Genomic DNA, 23,802 nt, shown 5'->3' with positions numbered 1-23,802 from the left:
CACTAACTGTAAATACTGCAGCTGCCTGTGCTATTAATAGGATCAGAACACCACCAATTTTCTTCAGGTAGCTTTAGGTTCACACTGTGCAGAGGACACAGTACACTAACTGTAAATACTGCAGCTGCCTGCCTGTGGTATTAATAGGATCAGAACAACAGCAATTGTCTTCAGGTAGCTTTAGGTGCACACTGTGCAGAGGACACAGTACACTAACTGTAAATACTGCAGCTGCCTGCCTGTGGTATTAATAGGATCAGAACACCACCAATTTTCTTCAGGTAGCTTTAGGTGCACACTGTGCAAAGGACGCAGTACACAAACTGTAAATACTGCAGCTGCCTAACTGTTGTATTAATAGGATCAGAACAACAGCAATTGTCTTCAGGTAGCTTTAAATGCACACTGTGCAGAGGACACAGTACACTAACTGTAAATACTGCAGCTGCCTGCCTGTGGTATTAATAGGATCAGAACAACAGCAATTGTCTTCAGGTAGCTTTAGGTGCAACTGTGCAGAGGACACCCTGGCTTTGGCCAATTACGGAACTCTGTGCAGTCGGTGCTGTGATTGGCCAAGCATGCGGGTCATAGTGTATGCTTGGCCAATCATCAGCCAGCAATGCACTGCGATGCCGCAGTGAATTATGGGCCATGACGCGCCACTCGAATTTGGCGCGAATGGCCCATAACGTTCACAATTCGCCAAACGGTCGAACATGCGATGTTCGAGTCGAACATGGGTTCGACTCGAACTCGAAGATCATCCCTACTTCTGATTAAGGATTCTTTTTGGTGACTGGGCGCCAAGGATTAACACCATCCATACGATCGCTGTGACTTTGGTAGTCAACATCGTCTTTACCAATCAACGATCTGGTCTGGATTGTCAATCTTTTTCTATTTAGGTAAATAGATAGTATGAATACATATTCTTATTAGTTAATATTTAATTTTTATAACTATGCTATATATATGATATAGCGATTGGTTAATTATCTTTTAAATAACTAAAATCATCAGTGATCTTATGATGATAGTATTCTGCCATTATTGGCAGGATCAATACTAATGCGTAGAAGTATAAGATATGAAGATCTGTAAGTTAGGAGAGAATATCACAATGTCAAATCATTACATTCACATTCTCTTGAGACACTTAAAAGTCTCTTCTTAGGGGCGCATGCGCGGCGCCGAGCGTGATGGACGTCTGATGCTGTAGCTCCGTCTAGCTCGGGACTATAACGGCTTCCAGAGGGTCACACTCACCCAACTAAACGGTGATTTTATCACCCCTCGAGCCCCTCAGACGTGGTGCATGCCTGCGAGGAAGAAGATACCCAGAGGATCGTCTCAATACACTCTGACACACTATCTCCTCCGCACACGGGATCTCGGCAGCATGTCCCAAAATGGCGCCGCAGGGAGAAGTAAGCCTCCCTCCCCTGCTTCCTCGCCATGATATTTGCCAGAGCAAGCAGCTGAACTGGACACTAATCATGAGTACACAGCTACCCTCACTAAAACGGACCTAGAAACCAGCCTGGAAGCTATGCACTCTAGGCTGGCAACTAAGTTCCAGACAGAGCTGCATAAAACCTCCCATACACTCTCCCAGGAAATTGCAGCCTTGGGCTCCAGAACGGAGAGGCTAGAATCCAAGCATGATGAGCTGGCATTAGCTTACAATGACCTAACCAGAGAAAATGAATCCCTAGCCTCAGCTTTTTCCCTGATTCAATCCCAAATCGAGGACCTCCACAATCGAAACCAACGGAACAATCTGCGCTTACGAGGTATCCCAGAATCGGAGACAGATCTCATTCCAATGGTGATCCGTCTATTTAAATCCCTTCTCCCAGACGTTGAGTCAGCAGCTTTCAAATGCGATCGCATACATAGAGCTCTCAGACCGAAACCACCAGATGATAAACCCCCTAGGGATGTAGTTCTATGTATGAAAGATTTTCTGATCAAAGAAGATATCCTGAGAGCTGCACGCAATAAGCAACGTATCTTACTCGATGATCATACCATTCAAATCTACCCGGACATCTCCCCTGCCACCTTGGATAGGAGGCGGAGATTGAGAGAGGTTACTACAGCTCTTCAATCCGCTCACATTCGTTATAGATGGGGCTTTCCCTTTAAGCTGGTGATTCCCCACAATGGTACCACGTACTCAGCTACATCGCTCCTAGAAGGTCAGGAGGTCTTAGTGAAATTAGGCCTTCTTGACGCCGAACTTATCCGCCATCCACCATCTACACCCAGACCCTCACCGATTTGGCACACTCCTCCAACCAGGAGAGACAGAAGAAGGATCCGATACGACGTCGGTGATAGAAATGAGGAACACTTTCACTGATCATCTTGGCTTCCACACTTCTAACAAGTTTTGCAGCAAACTGCACTTCGTTCCATACTCCATTGTCTCAGATGTTGGTCCCTTGGAGCCATGACATGTTCGCCCCACCCAGCCGTAGCCTCGCAGATTTTGACTTTTTCTTTATTTTTTTCAATTTTATCTCACATTTTTCACTTTTTGTTTTGCTATTACTGCCGGTAAGCTCTTCTCTGTTCATCATAGAACGGAGCTACGGATCGGCTGGGTTAGGGACCTAGTAGTCTCGTTAGTTTTGTTTTCTCTTATCAGGTTTATTTCTTTTAACTGATCCAGTTCTAGGTTACAATGGTTTTTACATGGTTATTAGACTTGTTCTTTTCTTTTTTCTTTTTTTTTTTGCATATTTAGGTCAGCTTACTTACTGTTTGAGCAACTATCCTTTGCAGAAGCTCCATTTTTAGTCGATGTCCTTTTCATTTAGAGTGGTCTACATGTTGTATATGTCAATCCTCCTTGATTTCCTGTGCGTGAGTGTGGTGGCCCCCCTTATTAGATTTGGAAGACGGGTTTACTTCCCTCAATTCCCTGATTTTGAACTTCACTCAGTCTATAGAATGCTACAACATTCCCTATGGTGATTAACTGCGTATCACATAATGTGAAGGGTTTTAACTCCCCAGTTAAGAGGCGCAAAGCCTTTAAATTTTATAAGCAATTGGGTGCAAAAATTCTCCTCTTACAGGAGACGCATTTTGCCCACTCCTCACATCCCAAATTCTTCCACAGAAACTTCGCTCAAGCTTTTTATTCTTTGCACCAGTCGAAAAGCGGGGAGCCGCCATACTCCTGCACTCCACCTTCCCTATGGAAGTAAAACAAGTGTATAAAGATAAGGACAGTAGGTATGTTATTATTAAGGGTCTTATTCACAATAGAGAACTGACAATTGCTAGTATTTACGCCCCTAAAGACTCCCCAGCCGCTTTCTTTAAATCCTTCTTTGACCGCCTATCTTTTTACCAATCATCCCATATGATAATGGGGGGATTTTAATTTGGTGGCTAATTCCACGCTAGATAGATCTACCATGGCACCTACCTCTAAATCCTTTCCTCGATCACTCTCCAATGGTCTGCTGGAACATCAACTGGTAGACACCTGGAGAGCGCATAACATTGGAGCTAAGGAGTATACCTTTTACTCCCACCCCCATAATAGTTATGCGAGATTGGATTACATTTATACCACCCCCATTATTCTTGCTAACTCCACGGATGCGATTATTCATCCTTGTACCTGGTCGGACCATCATGTAACTGCCTTTGCTACTGAGTTTATCAGAGTAGCTCCCACCACTCACTCATGGAGATTGAATGAGGCACTCCTCTCAGATTTGGCGGTAGAAACTGAGGTAGCACAAACTATAGAGGAATATTTTACCATCAATGCCATTCCAGAAACTCCCCTCTCCACGGTCTGGACTGCACATAAGGCGGTTGTAAGAGGAAAACTTATTAGTATAGCCTCGGTCCGGAACAAAAATGACAGACAAAAAATTTTAGTCCTCACAAAAGAGCTGGATAGTCTTTATAAGAACAATAACTCCCTACACTTAGAATCCACTAGATGTTCGATAGATCAAAAAAGACTGGAATTAGACTCCATCCTATCGAAAAAAGTGGAAAAGGCTCTTCGATGGTCTAAAGCCAAATTTTTGCTCCACGAGGACACCTCTTCTACTCTTTTCCGCCGCAAACTGAATCAATCTACAAGTTCACCCCATGTTTATAGATTAATGACTCCCCCTGGCCATATTACTTCTCATCCCCAGGAGGTCCTTAAAATATTCTAACAATTTTACTCGACCTTGCTGGCACCATCTCAATTCGGACCCTCACAGAGTGATGAAGCCTGGTTTCAAAATATCCCTATACCAAGTCTCACCCCCACACAACTGGAAATGTTGAATGTACCCATTACACCTTCAGAGGTCATGAATGTAATAAAATCTTTAAAATCAAGATCCACTCCTGGCCCGGACGGATTCTCTTCTTTATACTATAAGAAATTTTCTGCCCCCCTTACTAGTAGATTGGTTCATCTCTTCAACTGGGTATTGCAAGGAGGTAGTTTCCCCAAAGAGATGTTATTGGCCAATATGTCCTTAATACCGAAACCGAATAAAAATCATGCACTTCCCCAAAATTACAGACCCATATCTGTTATAAACAATGATCTAAAAATATTTAGTAGAATCCTAGCAGACAGATTGGCAAGTATAATTCCCTCACTTATATCCCCCTACCAGTCAGGTTTCATTCCCCACAGATTCATCACTGATAACATATGCTTAGCTACTAATATAATTCAGGATGCCAATTTGTTCTTGCGGAAGCTCTTTATGCTTAGTCTAGATATACAAAAGGCATTTGATAGTGTCTCTTGGGCCTATATCACCACTCTCCTACAACGTATGGGTTTCCGTGGAGAATTTCTACAGGCTTTCCTGGCCCTTTATCGCAGCCCTAAGACGAGGATCAAACTCCCTGGCTGTTGCTCAGGGTTCTTCAGCCTGGGCAAGGGCACCAGGCAAGGGTGCCCTCTCTCCCCTTTGATCTTCGCTTTAGCGCTCGAGCCCCTTGCTATAGCCATACTTCAAAATCCAGATATCTCTGGATACTCTAAAGGCCACTCGGAATACAAATTTGGTATGTACGCGGACGACGTTCTGATGTTCCTCACTAGCCCTTTAATTTCCCTACCAAACTTACTGCAGACCCTATCGAAGTTTGCGGGGATCTTTGGCCTCTCAGTCAATATGGTGAAGTCGGTAGCCTTGCCGGTGGGTTTTTCACCTGAGGAATTACACCACCTTAAACTATCCTATTCCTTCACATGGGCTGAATCTCACCTCTCCTACTTAGGTATTAACCTGACCGGAGATTTCTGCAAACTTTTTGATGTTCGTTTCCCCCCAATAATATCTAAACTGAAAGGGATTCTCAAACTATGGTCACACCTGCACATTTCATTTCTAGGCAGGGTTACCGCACTCAAGATGACAATTCTCCCCAAACTACACTACCTTTTTAGATCCCTTCCAATCAGACTTTCCAAAAATTACCTGCACACTACCCAGACCCTTTTCAACAGATTTATTTGGCGTGACAGACCCCCACGATTTGCCAAGGAAGTTCTGTACAGCTCCTCTAAGAGGGGTGGTCTGGGTGTCCCTCAGATCTGGTTTTACTATTTAGCCAGCAGATATACGCAACAGGCCCAATGGAACATTAAAAACTCCAGAGTCCCCTGGGTCCAATTTGAACAAGACTCTATCACACCCCAATATCTCCCGGGTTTGATGTGGTCTAATAACCCTTCCAAGCCAGATTTGGGCTCTAAGAACTTGATCACCCAGGTAGGGCTGCGACTCTGGGATCAATATAAGAAGACGTATAACCTCATATCACCAACACCCTTAGGAGCCTCATTCCTGGGAGACTCTAGATTCCCCTCGGCATATGATAGACCTACTTCCTTCCAACTTTGGATTGATCTAAATCTTACTACGTTAGATAAGTTTCTTCTGAACTCAAAATTTACCTCTTTTTCACATTTACAAACGATCTATCATATCCCGGCTGGGGAATTTTACCACTTTTTGCAAATTCAACATTTTTTCCAACAGCACTATCTGGGTCCTGACTCGGACTCTAATACACTGTATGAGGACCTATGCCACACATCCCCTCGTCAAAAAGGACTCATTACAGTGGTCTATAAATTTTTAGAAGCAACAACAGAGAGGCCCGCTCTAAAGTATAGAATACAGTGGGAACGGGAACTCTGCCTTGAAGACGGTGATCTAGATTGGACAAAAGGCTAGCAGAATTTGTGCAGCTTTACCAAATCCACAATGGTGCGAGAGACTGCCATTAAGTTGGTGACTCATTGGTACTATACCCCTGTACGCCTGAATAACATTTTTCCACAGTCCTCCAACTTATGCTTTAGGGGTTGTACCCACCAAGGCTCCTTTTTGCATCTTTTTTGGGAATGCGAAAAATTACAGCCCACTTGGAATGAAATCCTAAAATTGATAGATAAGTTAGCAGGTAAACCCATTAGTTTGACTTGTATTTTATTTTATTTCAATCACCGCCAGACTCTTTCAAACCTTTTGTAAAATTGATTCATTCAATCTGTATTGCTATGCACTGGGCGATTGCTCTACATTGGAAGACACCTTCGGTTCCATTTACACAGGTAGTCGCAAGAATTGATCACATGATGTTAGCAGACAAAATTTACCATACACTACATGACTCTATCCCTCATTATGATGCTAAATGGAACCCATGGTTCTTGTTTAGACTTCAAATCTGACCGTTTTGTTTAGGATACTATATTTGTTACAATTTATTTTTTTTATTTTTTTTTTTCTATTCTTGTCTTTCCTCGCTGTAATTTTTTTTTGTTCTGTTAATGTAAGACATTCAAAGTCCTTCTACAATGTCAATATGTATATCTGACTTGATGGATTTTTTTTTATGAACCCGATGTCCATAAATACTGCGTATTGCCTGTATTCTCTTACTCCTATTGATTTGATTGTCTTCATTTACCTATGTATACTTTTATTGCTTAATAAAAGCTTTTTGAAAACAAAAAAGTCTCTTCTTATACATTACCTTCCAGCATTCTTAGTTGGAACCTAGGATGACAAGCACGCAATTTAATAATTCATCATACCCAAAAATGACCTAATTTCACTAATTTTGGTAGGTGTCTTTGATTTCATCACGGCCTCCACTTTCTTCTTTTGGGGATTTAGGTCTTCAATAGTAACCTCATGTCCTAGAAAATTTACTTTGGAAGGACCATTGGGCTTTCTGTAATGACATTTTTAACACCTGCCTCTCTCGACTGGTTAAGAACATGTCTAATCTCTTGGATATACTTTTCAAACGTTATGCTTTTCAACTAAATAGCATCCACATATTTTAAATTTCCTCTTTCAAATTGCATCATACAATCATACAGACATAGCCTTATGTAAAAAAAAAAAAAAAAACACATCAAATATATAACCTACATTATATAACCAAACAGCATTCTGTTCCAGTTGTACTATTCCTTACTAAACATAAATGCAAGCTTGTACTGGTCTTCAGGATCCAAAATCATTGAGCATAATCTAGTGTGGTAAAGTACTTAGCGTCTTGTATTTTTATACAAAGAATTGATCCATATATGGCACGGGCTAGTTGGACATATATACTTGTTTATTTAGCTGTCTAAGATCAGCCCATAAATGCCATTGACCATTTCGTTTAAGGATTCCAAGTATTGGGTTATTATAAGAACTGTGCACCGATCTTATAACGTCCCTTTCCTTGAGATTCATAATGATTTCCGCTGGCGAATCATAACAAGCTAGGGAAAGACGGTAATGCTTGATATAAACAGGAGGTGCTTCTGGATCAGACTGCATCCTGGCAATGTGTATGTCTGTTAGACCACAATCATAGCAATCTTTTAGCAAACATATCTTTGAACCCCATGAAAACTTACATTTACCATGGGTGAATGATTACTGAAATTCTTATTGGTTGCATTCTGTCTGAGAGGCATATTAATGCATCAGGATTCTTTAATTTTTGGCCTTTTTGTACCTGGCTGGGTAACAGCTAATTATTAGCACCTGGAGGAATAATAACATCATGTGGTACTAATATGCTTACTGCATATGGCAGTAACTAAGATGATTTGAGAGCTTCATGTTCATTTATGAAACTACATGGGTTTTCTTTTAATCTGGACCACAATGTGGAATTTACCAGATCCATGTGTGTAGCAAAGCAATGTAATATATCGTTGTCAATGTACACATGATATTTTGGGTCATTGATTACCAGGAATAAATGATTGGCTGTTTTTCCCCCAATAAAAATGAATAATATGCATTTAGTAATTATATTATTACTATTAGAGTCATTATCCAGATCATAGATCAAATTATCCTGAAGATTTGGGTACCTAATTCCTTTAGGATTGGCCAACTATTCTAGTAGATTTCTACTAATGTAATTATTTTCCTGGCGTAAATCCATTTTAAACCTTTTAGTACTTCCCAGGTCATTAACCTTTTAGGGAAAAGAACACCTTACCATACATCTTTTCAATCGCTTCTAGGAATTGAGTATAATTACTGACCCCTCTAGAGTCAGTATTTACTGGTATGGGTGTGAATATTGAGAACACCAGCATCCAGGCAAACCTCTTGAACTCTTTCAGGGGACATACATATGGTATTATCCTCTTGTCCACCATCTATAGTGGAAGTTGGCGTTGCCTGTAAAAAGGAGCCGCCTAGAATTTAACTATTCCTTGAGATGGCTCTCAATAGAGTCCTGTCTTTCATCATCACATGGCATTTGTGCCATTTGTGATAGGACTGGGAAGGTTCATATTTTATGGGCCTTTTTACTTGAGACCATATAACCTTTTTAATAAAATCACAATAGGATTTAATCTTTTAAGGAGATTGATAACAATAATTAATTGATCGTAGGTCAAGTCAACTATGAGTGTGGGAATGAAAATTACTTTGTTCCCTAAGGATGAAGTTCAACCAGGCCTTTCCTATGAATTCCTAAGAATTCAGGGCAGTGCCTAAAACATTTACAAGGTCACCGATGAAACTTTTCAACTTATATTTTTCGGAAAATAAATCCTGTATTTGTTGGAAATATTTCTGAGACACAAAAGTTGCTTGCATACCTGTGCCCAATAACTCCATTATGTTTGATAAATCATCATGGAATCCTACTTCCATGAAATACCGGCAAGGAACAAAAAATACTTGAAATGACATGTAAAATTTGTCTCTTTTTACACAGGACACATTCCTAAGACTGCTTGTCAGTCTTTCTTCACGGCAAGGTTTTGGCTGCAAGATAAGATCACAAACAAGTCTCCCCCCTTCTTCTCGCCACTTGGCATTGGAGGGGTTAATTTTATTCCAGTCATATAAACATTTGGGTTGCTTTGCTCATTTTTGCTGACTGGTAAATTACAGGCATTTGCATTATTTAATACTATTTAACAGTCAGCTTTTCACCTTTTATTATTTTGTTTTATTAAACTGGGTTTTGGCTAGGAGTCCCTCCTTCTATAAAAGGATTTTTGGATTGTACAGTGAGAAAATTTGATAATTTCTCGATTTGTTCTGTCACTATCCCAAACTGAGACTGCATCTGATCCAACCTGTCATGTAAACTACTTCTATTTTTCCTATGAACCCTTGTGGGTGGTTTTTGGAAATTAGAAGCCTGAGGCTTTTCAGAAATTACTGGAACCTTTTTATCACGTGGATTTGGTTTAGCTTTCCTCTGATTGGGAGGACTGGAGTTTTTAACAACTCCAGCATAACTACTTTTTGGAGCCTCAAATTGTCCCTGCTTCTTTTTAAACTGACCTCAGTTATTATCTGAGCAGGCTTTTAAAATGTATCCTGAGGCTTACCACTGTTCTGTAGAACAGCAAAAAGAGTGGTGCTCTCTGTTATTAGCCAATCCAGACCATTTTTGGGATGGTAATCCCGGGCCATAACAATTTCTAGGTTATTCGGTAAGGCATCATAAAACAGTTGAATAAATTCATAGCTCTCAAAGTTGGGTTCTCTCTCAGCCAAGTTATAGGCATTCTTGAGAACTGTAAAAAATTCTCTGGCACTTTGACTCGGCCTACATTTCAAAGTGTAAATGGCCCTTCTGGCAGCAGAAGCTGACCTATAGGGACCAAGTTCTGTTTTTATTTGCCATTTTTCTTTGACATAAGATATCACCTGATATTTTACCAGTTTTCAGTTTTTTCTGTTATGCAAACCAATTTCATTTTCCACATCAGCAGGACCGGCTACACTAGACATATCTTCAGTGTCAGTCATTTTTCAATATTGCAACTAACAATGGCAATATAAAAAAAAATATTAAAAAATAAATAAATAAAATAAAAATGACAATAAAATATATATAATTTGCACAATTATATTACTTGTTTCAAACTTTGATGGATCCCAGCAGTGCCTCCATAATATGTTAGATGTTTATACTGAAATATTAACAGTATTATATTTATGGAAATATGCAAAAATCTATGGTTTAGGAGGTTTTCACGTCTTTCCACAAATCAACCAAATAATTCAAATTAGTTTATCCATTCTAGTTTCAAGAAAAAAAGGAATACAGCGGTGTGCTAAAATATATATATTTATTAACTAAAAATTCAGTGCAAAGTAATATCAAATATAATTGGTGATGATACAAAAAGATATAACTTCAAATATCAAATATATGGGTCATACAGATGATGAGAAATTTTACCGCAAGCTCTTGTTACAAAATACCATGTCTCAACATTTCATGACAGCTTAGTAAATAGCTTTAAGTGGCTTTTCAGACTATGAAAACAAACTAGGTGTTGAATTTAACACATGTGATTTCTTCTCAAAACAAAGACCTTTAAGCTTAAACCTCTTTTACAGTATATGGACAATTTTGTTAACCATATACAAACTTGGTTATTTAACCAAGATTCATTTTTAAATAAAATATATAAAATACATTTTAGAATGAAATTATGGTTTAACACGTAATATAACTAATCCAATAATAATACTTTGAAGTCAGTTTTATTAAGGTATAAAAAAATATATATCTCTCTTTGTTCAAAAGGGAAAAAAAATCATACTGCAGTTAGAATTCAAATCACTTAAAAACTGACACTACCAACATTGATTGAGTTGGTTAAGCATATGCTCAAACAAATCCAATTACCAACAAGGTAAAAATATAAATGAATACTTTACCAGATATTTAAGAAATCTGGTGTTTTGAGAGGTATCAGCTGGATATTCCCAAAGGACTTCTATCCTATTTCTACATTTTTCTGCCTGCTCTCTCTCCTTCCGTTGTTCCAATCTCTCTTAATTCCCCCCCCCACCGTCATGTGTATATCCTCTATAATCCCCTAGAATGTGGATGTGAAAATGCCTTTCGTGTCATGAGTTACGTCAAACACATGTCATTTCCTGGACAAACCTATAGGGAAATTGTAGTGTCCTTACACAAAAGGGCAGTATAGGATTAAAAATTATATTGAAAGTTAAACAAGTTTTTATGAGCACGAAAACCCCAGTTTAGGTCTGGCACCACATCCCAGAATAAGATAGTAAGGGGCAAAGGAAATTGGGACTTTTTAGGTGCGAATCAATTGGAGAAATATCAAATATAGTATATAAAAAATTATTTTATTTTGAAGAGCAAAATAAGAATTTACACAATAAAAGATCAGGAAGGGGAGTAGATACAAAATGGCAAGTACTATTGTTTACAATCACAGTAACACAGCAATAAAAGATGGACTTCCCAACATGTTTTGCCCATGTATCGGGCTTCCTCAGGGGGTGCTGGTCACATGCAGGGTACAGTGCCTTCTTTTTAAAAAAACACACAAACAATTAAATGGATAACGTTAATTCACAGGTTTGTATAATTATTTACATTCAACATAGTTCTTATGCATATGCGTCTCCACTGTCAGGGTGTAGCTGCTCACCTGTATCTCCTAAAACGTGGGGGGGGGAATGTTAGAACTGCCGGGATGACTAGATGTTTCTGCTGTGTCAAAGAAAACATGCGCTGAAGGTGACCATAGATGGTAAAAAAGACCAGCCAAAAAATGAAAAAAGGAACAATAGTGCCAACAATTGCCAATATAAGCTTAAACTTACAAAGGCAGGTTCAGCAGCTGGCTTGATGCCAGGAGCCACACACCTCCAGAAGTTTAGATCACTTTTTTTTAAAAGGTTATCTAATAAGTACAAAAAATAGCAATATATCATGTGCTGTTTAGTGTCAGCAAGGCAAGAGACTAGGTTTTCAAACACAAAAAGAGTCAGAAATAGCATAAAAAAGTAACCGACAGGATAAATTTTGAAAACATTTATGAAATTTTTTTTATCGTGACTGTGACATTATGGCAGACAAATTGGACACTGTTGGCGCTATTTTGGGACCATTCACATTTATACAGCGATCAGTGCGATTAAAAATGCATTGATTACTGTGTAAATGTGACTGGCAGTGAAGGGGTTAACCACTAGGGGGCAGTGAAGGGGTTAAGTGTGTCCTAGGGAGTGAACTGTGGGGGGTGTGGCTATGTGTGACACGACACTGATCACTGCTCCCGATTACAGGGAGCGGTGATCAGTGTCCTGTCACTAGGCAGAATGGGGAAATGCTTGTTTACATCAATATTTCCCTGTTCTTCCTCTCCGTGAGATGATCGCGGGTATCCCCACGGACATTGAGTCCACGGGACCTGCGATCACACTCATGGAGCTCGAAGTGGGCGCACGTGCCGCCGGCAGGGCGTGCGCATACCGCTTCTTAAAGGGCAACGTACAGGTACGTTAATATGCCTGTAAATGCCCTTCTGCCAACGTATATCGGCGTGAGCCGGTGGGCAAGCAGTTAAATATACCCATTGTGACAGTAGGAGATGCTGTCACTGTAAAATTGGCAGTTTGAGGGACACAGGGTGTGCACATTGGCTTGGTGTAAGACTGCAGAGCATAGATGTGGACTGGAGAAAACTGCTTTCGCAGCTTTCTCCAGGTTTTGGTATTCCGGCATGGGGCTTTGTAGTTTGGAGATTCCATAGTGTCTTGGGTGGGACTGGATCTCCAACCCTGTCTCCAGGTTTTCTGGAGGACCAGCAGGGTGTGTGCTCAGGTGAGCACACTCCTTTATAATGAAGGTATTCATGGCTCCCAGTTGGAGACTGGTCCACCCCAAGAGAGACAGGAGGTCTCCAGGAGTCAGAGGGGCTGCAGGAGGCAGCCAGAACATGTGTGACTGCAAGAGGCAGTAAACAGCCTGAGGACTAAGGCCAGAGCAGAGCTGTGGGTGCTAATGTAAAGCTGTCCAAATCAAAGAACCTGTGGTCTGAGGACCAGCGTAATGAGCAGAGGTACTGCTAAAGAGAGAGCCAGATGGGCTAGTATTTTTGGTTGTGTGTATTTGCTGGAGAAGAACCCCTGCGTGGGAAACCTTTATGTTATGGACATTTATTTGCCTTTATAATAAAAATGGGCTACCATGCCCTAAAATATAGTTACTGACTGGCTTGAATCACTGACAATGCATCTACCACAAGAGCTAATGGTCCCCCATGTTACAAGTGGTGGAGAATGCAGGCACAAGACGGTGGAATCGGGGGGGCATGGTCTAACTCCAGTCCAAGATGGATGCTTAAACCCTGCACTCCCGCACATAGGAGCAGCTAACTTAGGCTACAGGATGGCAGAAACAAATCCCAAACATGGGAAAGGGAGATAGGAGCTCCTCAGGCACCTGCGGTCCTCAGGAAACAAGTCAGCCTCAAATCAACAACATCCCCACAATGTTCCGGACATCGCAGGGGGAAGGCCACACAGCCTCAGCCTCGCCTAAACACTCCATCCCACTTGGCGGCTCCTGTCCTATTACGGACGGCGCTCATGGCGCTCACAATTCAGCAACACAGGCTGTGCAGCCCTCACAGCATACTCAAGCCCTCTGCCTCTCAGACCTTCAAGCAGTGGCCCTCGATACAAAGGCAAACCTGTCTGCAGCCATTACAGACCTCAAGGCAGACATACAGGGCATAGCAGCAATGATGGGATCGGTGGAGCAAGCCACAGCACGCCATGCGGATGCCATAAAACAGGTACAGAAATCTTCTGACATGCACCTTTCACACATAATTGAAATATATCGCCACTTAGAAGACCTCAATAACCGAGGAAGACATCACACTCACAATATAAGAATCAGAGGGGTCCCAGAATTAACAGACCAAAATCCAATAGAACAAACTGCCGCAACAATATTTAATGACCTATTGGATAGACCCCCAGATTCCCCCATCAAATTTGAGAGGATACATAGGGCCCTCAGACCAAGAGGGAGAGACACTGATCCCCCCAGAGACATAATCTGTTGTCTGGTCAACCTTCCCCTGACGGAAGCCATCCTTAATAAAGCAAGAGAAAAAAACAGTCCTCTTCAATGGAAATGAAATAAAACTATCAAAGATTATACTACAGCAATGCAGAGCTCTACGCCCGATTCTAGATCAATTGCATACTAGAGACATTCCTTACAGATGGAAGTTTCCATTTTGTCTCTTAGCCACATGGAGAGGACATACAGCACTGCTATGTACGCCTGATGATCTTTAATCTTTCTGCGAAACACTAAACACCCCTACAATTAAATTTCCAGAATGGTACAACTCCTTCATGTTAAATGACACATGGATCGAAGTAACCAACAATCACACACCAAGAGCCCAAAGAAACAGAGACCGCCGTTGCAGATCACCCTCAGCTCAACACAACAGAAGAGGAGTAGTGCATGGTAGCCCTGGAATCTCACCACCCAGACGCAGAGATCGCATGAATCGCCCTGATCAAATGGACACCTAAAATTTCACTGATTATTTTAGCTACGATTTTCATCCTATGAAAGTTCACTCATAGACAACTGATATACAGCAATCCATCTTTAAAACCATCAGTTGAAACATCAACAAGATATCCAACAGGCAATTACCCAGCCACTGAGTTAAAAGTTATTTTTTCAAAGTTAACTGTTTGTTTTTACCCCTCCCCCTGTTTTTATTATTTCTTCATTTACAGCTATGGCTCATACGCCAAACAAGGCAAGACTACCATTCCCAAGTATACCTGCTCATCTTCAGGACATCTGGAAAACACCATCATCATAATGGTATGATAAATATGCCAGGAACTATGGGAGATCGCCTGTAAGTACCACACTTGAACTTCATTTTCAGAAACTCAGTGAACCAAAAAGATATGAGCATAATTCTCACAATCTCACCTATTCAGAATTAGATATACCATACACACTAATGCCGCGTACACACGGTCGGAATTTAAAGTATATATATATATATATATATACTACGTTTCGTAAAAATTAGGTTACAATATATGCACTTAAAAGGTTACAATTGGGACATGCCAATACAAGGGCAAGTGCTAAAGAATAGGCTGAGGCATTTCGAGGATAACCTCTTCATCAGAGCCTTGAAAAAAGGAACACAGTCTGTGTAAACAAGTAGACCAACATATATGCACATGGGAAGGAGTGGCTAGTTGGGAAAAATCGAACCGAAAATCACACTAGCCAGCAGACAGTCAATATACCAACTAAGCAAAAACCAATGGAGAATCTGTCATCCTATATTTTTTTAGAAGAGGGAGCTGTGGGAGCCTGGAATCCCACAGCTCAACAGGGGATCCCTCTGGAATTGCCACAAAGGCTGGTAAGAAAACGAGAAGATGGAGAAGAAGAGGTCAATGGGGAGGAAAGAACAACAAAAAGAGGGAAAAGGTAATTCCAACACACTACAATTAAAATCTCAAATCTTTCAAGTTCGGTTTTTGATGACACGGAACTCAATGTTCTACGTAAGGGTCTCAACTTTGCCCCCAAAAATCCTCCAAATCTGTTTGAGATCTTTGTGGGCCCAAATAGGTACATAAGAAACCTTACCCTCAAATAGGGATGAGCCGAACACCCCCCCCCCCCGTTCGGTTCACACCAGAACATGCGAACAGGCAAAAAATTTGTTCGAACACGCGAACACCATTAAAGTCTATGGGACACGAACATGAATAATCAAAAGTGCTAATTTTAAAGGCTTATATGCAAGTTATTGTCATAAAAAGTGTTTGGGGACCTGGGTCCTGCCCCAATTGGACATGGATCAATGCAAAAAAAAGTTTTAAAAACGGCAATGCTTAAAGTGAAACAATAAAAGTGTAATATTCCTTTAAATTTCATACCTATAGTATAATATAATACTATAATATAGTATGCCTGTAAAGGGGCGCATGTTTCCTGTGTTTAGAACAGTCTGACAGCAAAATGACATTTCAAAGGAAAAAAAGTCATTTAAAACTACTTGCGGCTATTAACCACTTCATTACCCAGCCATAGTCATATGACGGCCTGAGATGGGATCTCCCATCCTGGGTGGCTGTCCGCTGCGTTGCTCGGGACACGGTGCGTGTGCCCGGCGGCCGCGATGTCCGCCGGGCACCCGCGATTGCCCGTTAACCAGGCAGGACCGTGGATCTGTGTGTGTAAACACACAGATCCACGTCCTGTCAGTTGAGAGGAGACCGATCTGTGTTCCCAATACAGAGGAACACTGATCGGTCTCCTCCCCTTGTATGTCCCCTCCCCCTACAGTTAGAATCATTCCCTAGGAAATATAATTAACCCTTGTCTCCCCCTAGTGGTTAACCCCTTCCCTGCCTGTCACATTTACACAGTAATCAATGCAATTTTATAGCATTGATCGCTGTATAAATGTGAATGGTCCCAAAAATGTGTCAAAAGTGTCCGATGTGTCCACCATAATGTCGCAGTCATGAAAAAAAATCGCAGATAGCCGCCATTACTAGTAAAAAAAATAAATAAATACTTTTTTTTTTAAATGCCATAAATCTATCCCGTATTTTGTGGACGCTATAACTTTTGCGCAAACCAATCAATATACGCTTATTGAAATTTTTTTTACCAAACATATGTAGAAGAATACGTATCGGCTGAAACTGAGGAAAAAAATTGTTTTTTTAAAAAAAAATTGGGATATTTATTATAGCAAAAAGTATAAAATATTGTGTTTTTTTCAAAATTGTCGCTTTTCTTTTGTTTATAGCGCATAAAATAAAAACCGCAGAGGTGATCAAATAGAAGAAAGCTCTATTTGTGGGGAAAAAAAGGACGTCAATTTTGTTTGGGTACAGCGTCTCACAACCGCGAAATTGTTGTTTAAAGTGCGACAGCGCTGAAAACTAAAAATTGGTCTAGGAAGGAAGGGGGTGAAAATGCCCTGTATAGAACTGGTTAATGAATTGCCGGTCCGACAATACACATAAAAGTTCATTGATAAAAACAGCATGGGAATTCCCCACAGGGGAACCCTGAATGAAAATTAAAAAAAAAATGATGTGGGGGGTCCCCCTAAATTCCATACCAGGCCCTTCAGGCCTGGTATGGATATTAAGGGGTACCTCGGCCAAAATTTTTTTAAAAAATGGCGTGGGGTCCCCCTCAAAATCTATACCAGACCCTTCAGGTCTGGTATGGATTTTAAGGGGAACCCCGTGCCAAAATAAAAATGGCGTGGGGTCCCCCAAAAATCCATACTAGACCCTTATCCGAGCATGCAACCTGGCAAGCCACAGGAAAAGAGGGGCACCCCCCGTCCTGAACCGTACCAGGCCACATGCCCTCAACATTGGAAGGGTGCTTTGGGGGTAGCCCCCCAAAACACCTGGTCCCTATGTTGATGGGGACAAGGGCCTCATCCCCACAACCCTTGCCCGGTGGTTGTGGGGGTCTGCGGGCGGGGGGCTTATCGGAATCTGGAAGCCCCCTTTAACAAGGGAACCCCCAGATCCCGGCCCTCCCCCCTGTGTAAAATGGTAAGGGGGTACAAAAGTACCCCTACCATTTAAAAAAAAAGTGTCAAAAACCTAAAAAATTACAAGAGACAGTTTTTGACAATTCCTTTATTTAAATGCTTCTTCTTTCTTCTATTTTCTTTCTTCTATCTTCTATCTTCCTTTGGTTTCTTCCTCCATCTTCTTCTTCTTCTGGTTCTTCTGGTTCTTCCTCCGGTGTTCTCGTCCGGCATCTCCTCCGCAGCGCCGGCGTCTTCTTCCCTTCTTCTTCTCGAGCCGCTCCACATCCACCATGATGGGAGGCTCCCACTGTGTGACGCTTCTCCTCTTCTGACGGTTCTTAAATAACAGAGGGCGGGGCCACCCGGTGACCCCACCCCCCTCTGACGCACGGTGACTTCTCTGTCCACCCCCCTCTGACGTCACGGGGAATGCCACAGGGAAGTCCCCGTCAAGTCCCCGTGCGTCAGAGGGGGCGGGGTCACTGGGTGGCCCCTCCCTCCATTATTTAAGAACCGTCAGAAGAGGAGAAGCGTCACACAGTGGGAGCCTCCCATCATGGTGGATGCGGAGCAGCCCGAGAAGAAGAAGGGAAGAAGACGCCGGCGCCGTGGAGGAAGATGCCAGATGAGAACACTGGGGGAAGAACTAGAAGTACCAGAAGAAGAAGATGGAGGAAGTAACCGAAGGAAGATAGAAGATAGAAGAAAGAAGATAGAACAAAGAAGAAGCATTTAAATAAAAGAATTGTCTAAAACTGTCTCTTGTCATTTTTAACATTTTTTAAACTTTTTTTGTGAAATGGTAGGGGTACTTTTGTACCCAAAAATAATAAATAAAGGAGAAAATACCGCGCTAGATAGTGTATATAAAAAAGCAGCAACTAAAAACCATCTAATATCTCTATGGTGAAAAAATCAAGCAAATAAATAAAGTTGCGCTAAAGACAAATATGAAATACATATGAAAAATCATGAACAATACATATGCATAAATATTAAAATGCACTATAATAGACTGTGAATCATAACATGAAAAAATTTCCATCAAATCACAAGATGCAATGGGTCAAACATGTGATAATGTCCACAATGGGTAGCATAAATGGATAAGTGCACACAAACAATATGTGATGAGTTCCAAGGTGGGAGATAATATGGTGAAATATTAGGAAACTCCCTGTTGCATGGATGGTGGATGGATGGATCACAATGTCAGTGTGGCAATCTGTGTGTGAAGACCCTTACCAGAAAAGGTGGACCCCCTCCAGCGCAGGGTCATTTGAGCAGACAGATTACCTTCTGTGGAGAGCTGTGGAAGCTGCCAGTGTTTGATGTCTCTGGTCTCTGGTTCACTCAAAATGATGGATAGAGGTGTCACACAGGGATACGGATAAACCCGATACAATGGATTGTCTGGCTAACTTCAATATCCCATTTGGGAATAATGCACAAGCCTCAATTGAAGAGGGACGGAGCCTCAAGTCTCAAGAATTGCTGTATGACAGTGTTGTGCTGGTGAAAACCAGAAGAGTGGGATACAGCCGGTTGAATGGCTAGTCTTCAGATTCATAGAGAGTAAATGGGAGCTCTGAATTAAAACATTCCCAGACTATGCTCGAAAGGGCTGTGGTGTATGTTGTCCCCACCATCAAGCAGCACACCAAAGCTCACAGCAAACACCCATGGAGTCAGGGGAACGCTAATCTCGTGTAACAGACTGGGTGTGTGACCGAATCCTGGCCTCCACTCTTACCTTCTAAGATGTCATCGTCACCTACAAGTACTCTATCCAATAACGTATAAAACGCAGATAACACACTTGAAAATCTAGAGAGCTTATTTAGAGAGGGAGCCTGCGAGGACCATGTAATGGAACCAGAACTCTTAGCCCTTATGGAAAAACAGATCTTGCATACAGATTTCAAACCTAAGTCTTCTTTCCATCCCCACTGGGCCAAAGGAAAGTTCATTCCAATCTTCTATGAGATAGTGTTGGATGAGATTAAAAAGATCTGCCAAAACAACCGCCCTAATGGCAAATTTGTCAATAGTAAGAACAAAGATCACAAAGTCCCAACAGAAATCCTCAAGAAATTCCAAGACAGGGAAGATATAATTATCAGGCAAGCCGATAAGGGTGGTGGTCTAGTAATCCAAAATCAGGATGACTATATGGCAGAGGCTTTGAGACTCCTTGGTGATATCAACACATACGAGAAACTTCTAGCTGATCCACTACCATCCTTTGCAATCACTCTTGAAGTTCTATTAAATCAGGCCAGAGAGAATGGAGTCATCACAAAAAGTGAATACCTCTTCCTCAATAAACAACATCCACTAACTCCCCACTTCTACCATATCCCCAAGATACACAAAGATCAGAAGAATCCACCAGGCAGACCCATTATCGCTGGGATAGACAGTCTTAACAAGTAACCTAGGATGTTATATCAATCACTTTCTACAAGATCTAGTGATACAACTTCCATCCTTTGTCAAAGATTCTGGACATATGCTCGAAATTCTTTCATCATTCTCTTGGCAACCGCACTTTAAGTGGCTCTCCCTGGATGTCTCATCACTTTATACTTATTTTGAACATAAATATGGTATAGAAGCGGTTAAGTATTTCCTATCCAAGAGCAATATACATCCCCTACAGACCAAATTTCTCCTCGACTCCATTGAGTTTTGTCTCACCCATAATTATTTTTCTTTTGTGGGTGAGTACTTTAGACAAACCAGAGGGACAGCTATGGGAGCTAAATTTGCTCCAAGCTACGCAAACCTCTTCATGGGTTTCTGGGAAGACAGGTCCATTTGGGCCAATAATCCCTTTAAGGATCAGCTTGCCCTCTACACCAGATACATTGATGATTTTTTGATCATTTGGAATGGATCTAATACGGATTTAAACAAATTCCTTGAATACTGTAATTCCAATCCTTTCAGCATCGCTTTCACCCATGTGGTTGACGATACATTACTCATCTTCCTAGATCTTGACTTACAAATTGACGAAGAAGGTATGATCCTGTCTAAAACTCACTTCAAACCTAGCACCTTTTCATGCGAAAAGTCACCATCACCCTAAATGGATCCGCAACACCCCCTATGGGCAATTTTGCAGGCTGAAGAGAACCTGTACCAAAAAAGGCGACTATGAAAGGCAAGGGTCCATTCTAAAAAAGAAATTCCTTGAGAATGGATATAAAGAAGATCTCATGGAACAAGCCTTTTCAAAATACTGGACACAGTATGATGTTAATCCCTCAGTCACTATGGTGATGGAGGTCAACAAATCTGGGAGAAACAAATGGATTACCAATAAAGATCGCTCTAATTTCATTAGATTCAGTACACAATACAATACAAAAGCATTTGACATCCAGAGAGTTATTCAGAGGAATTGGAATATCCTCAAACAAGATCCCATCCTCAATCCAATCTTTCCATCTACACCTGAAGTTACCTTAGAAGTCTGATAACACCAAGTAGAGTACGAAAATCCCCAAACCAAACAAAGACCACCATCGGTCCCTGGACATCCATTTATGACCAAAAAGGAACCTTCAAATGTGGAGTTAGAAACTGTGGAGCGTGTGCTTTCATGTCACATCGCAAAAAGGAAGTCATAGGGTCTGACGACCATATCCACAAAATCAGCCAGGTTATCAATTGTGGCACTTGGTCCATGGTTTAGTTTGCTTGTGTGGCTTACTGTATGTTGGGTGCACAATACCACCACTAAGGACAAGATTTAGTGAGCATAAATGCAACATTATTAATAGCAACATGTATGAACAGTCCATGAAAAACAAGAAGTGCCACAACTATTCAGTGCCTAGGCATTTCAAGGAATGCCATGACGGAAACCCAACAGGCGTTAAGGTGTTTGGTATTGAAGCCATCAAAAAATTTTTGACCATACTCATTTTTCTTATCTTTATTTATTATTTTATTCTTTATATTTTATTCATACTTTTTGAACCATAACTATGTCTACATCTATTCTACATCGTCTATCTCCCACCCTTATAGAATTTCCGGCTCTTTGGCCCCCAAGGACGTACGCAGGCTGCAGCTACCCTACACAGTTCTGGAGACAGGTCAGTCATTCAGGTATCCCACACACTCGGGCAATCCACATCTCTATTCTATCCAATGTGGTTATATTTGACATCTAATAAGCTCTTTGGGAGCTTTCAACCAGGTTTATCCCTTCTATTCCATCCGTTTTCTTTTGTGTTCATTTCCTCTGTAGGTGCATCTGATAAACCCACCCTAGAAAGAAGGAATGTATATGTATATATACATATATATTTTCTCGCTATAGGTAGGTACAATCCAGTCCTCCCACACACATCTACCAGTATGTCACCTTCACTCAGGTTATTAAGCACCTCTTAGGGCCAATTACATATGCACTTCCCTGCATGCGTGGTCCATTTATATTGTCTTGTTCCACACCGACCTGCTCACAATTATGATGATTTCCACTCCACAGAAAAGATGTACACTCCACAAAGGCACATGTACACATGCACCTGTTCATTCATTAATTAAATAATTTATACACGCCTGCACCCATTTGTGCTCTTGTACAGCTGTTCATGTGCTGGCATAGATGCATGCACACGCATGCGCTTGCCCACTGTACATGAATACAATATGACATTTAATGCGTTGAGATTTTTTTGCATTGGGTAGTGCATGTATGTGTATGTATATGTATACATATGTACATATATGTGCATGTATATGTATCTATTTATTTATTTATTTATTTATATACATGTTCTTCAGGTGTTTTTTATGTGCATGTGTACATCTATTTATACAGGTGTGTGAGCATGATCAATTTCTGCCAAATTTTCACATAAAACATTCTAAGCAATACTGGTAGTGTTAAACCACCAACCTGACAAGGCTTTTTTATGGTTATGTTTTTACATTTGTATGTTTTAATGTTGTAACGAGACCCTTGCTCTCTCGGTTCCACTCTCCCGACACTCCTCTGCAGCAATAGAATCAGATTGCAGATCGCAACATCTGATTGTTCGGTCATCCAATGTTCCGGGATTAGAACTACAGCTATGTGCCATTCTATCCCAGTTGTGATAGCTCAGAACAAACACCAGGCAGGCTGTATGTAAGTTCAAACAGGAATCTATTTTATTGCAAAATACAGGCTTTTATACACTAAAAGTGGAGGTGCAGACCTCCTGCTCATATTACTCTAACAATACAGCTGTAACCTAATTAACCTAATTAACATGAGCTAATTAACGAATCCCTTTAGACAGCCTAGATGACTCAGACATGACCGTTAGGCCAGACTGGCCGTCTTGTAGTTTAGAAAATCCAATCAACATTATCACAATCAACATAGACTCTTCTTCACACAATAGCAGAGTTAATTAACACAAATAACAATGGGGATCTAATAACTCTTAGATCCCATAGTAGACTTATTTACAATACACATTTTAGCAGACAATAGACAGACAGGTGTTGGAATCTACATCAGCATCCCCTAACAGTATCTGTCCCAGCATTATGAATCAGCCACTATTCCAATATGGCAAATCCAGGGTCCCCACAGTCTGTGTGTCCTGGGGGACCAGGACCCGAATCCACAGTAATACCACCTCAGGGGTCCCCAGGCATACAGCTCACAAAGAGCACCGTTCCCCCAAATGCAAGGGCCCCCCTTCGATCGGCAAGAGGCTAGCATACAGTCCCCTCCAAAAGTCTCTTTCCCGGCTAGGTCTGTCACATTTCTCCCCTTTCGGCAGGAGACTAACACAGGAGGAGACCACAGACGGGTTGACTCCGAAGTTAGTCAGTAGTTCCAGTCCTCTAATGCCTGTACCCACACAGTACCCCAAACAAATTGT

Source organism: Aquarana catesbeiana, linkage group LG08 (genome assembly GCF_042186555.1).
Source record: "Aquarana catesbeiana isolate 2022-GZ linkage group LG08, ASM4218655v1, whole genome shotgun sequence".
In the NCBI taxonomy this organism is placed as follows: domain Eukaryota; kingdom Metazoa; phylum Chordata; class Amphibia; order Anura; family Ranidae; genus Aquarana; species Aquarana catesbeiana.
This window is presented reverse-complemented; position numbering follows the sequence as displayed.